We start from the raw sequence: 336 nt of genomic DNA on the forward strand, positions 1-336 counted from the left end.
ATTCAGAGTATCAACTTCAAGAACTCCCTTCTTCATAGGCGTCCCATTACTCACAGGATTCCTCTCAGAAGTGTACATGAACTGGTTATTAGCAACCATGTCAATGAGTTCTTGAGCTTCTGCAGGCGTTTTCTTTAGGTGAATGGATCCACCTGCAGAGGTATCCAATGACAACTTTGATAGCTCAGATAAACCATCATAGAATATATCTAGGATGGTCCATTCTGAAAGCATGTCAGTAGGACACTTTTTGGTCAATCCTTTTTATCTCTCCCAGGCTTCATAGAGGGATTCACCTTCTTTCTGTTTGAAGGTTTGAACATCCACTCTAAGCTT

At 41.1% G+C, this 336-nt stretch overlaps 1 non-coding gene across 1 annotated transcript; it reads left to right on the forward strand.

The window, feature by feature from the left end:
* The first annotated feature begins 228 nt into the window (after positions 1-228).
* On the forward strand, positions 229-336 carry LOC112760067 (small nucleolar RNA R71). Its single transcript, XR_003180524.1, has one exon. It is a non-coding gene; the product is annotated as a small nucleolar RNA R71 (small nucleolar RNA).

This window comes from Arachis hypogaea, chromosome 16, assembly GCF_003086295.3.
Source record: "Arachis hypogaea cultivar Tifrunner chromosome 16, arahy.Tifrunner.gnm2.J5K5, whole genome shotgun sequence".
NCBI classification, from domain to species: domain Eukaryota; kingdom Viridiplantae; phylum Streptophyta; class Magnoliopsida; order Fabales; family Fabaceae; genus Arachis; species Arachis hypogaea.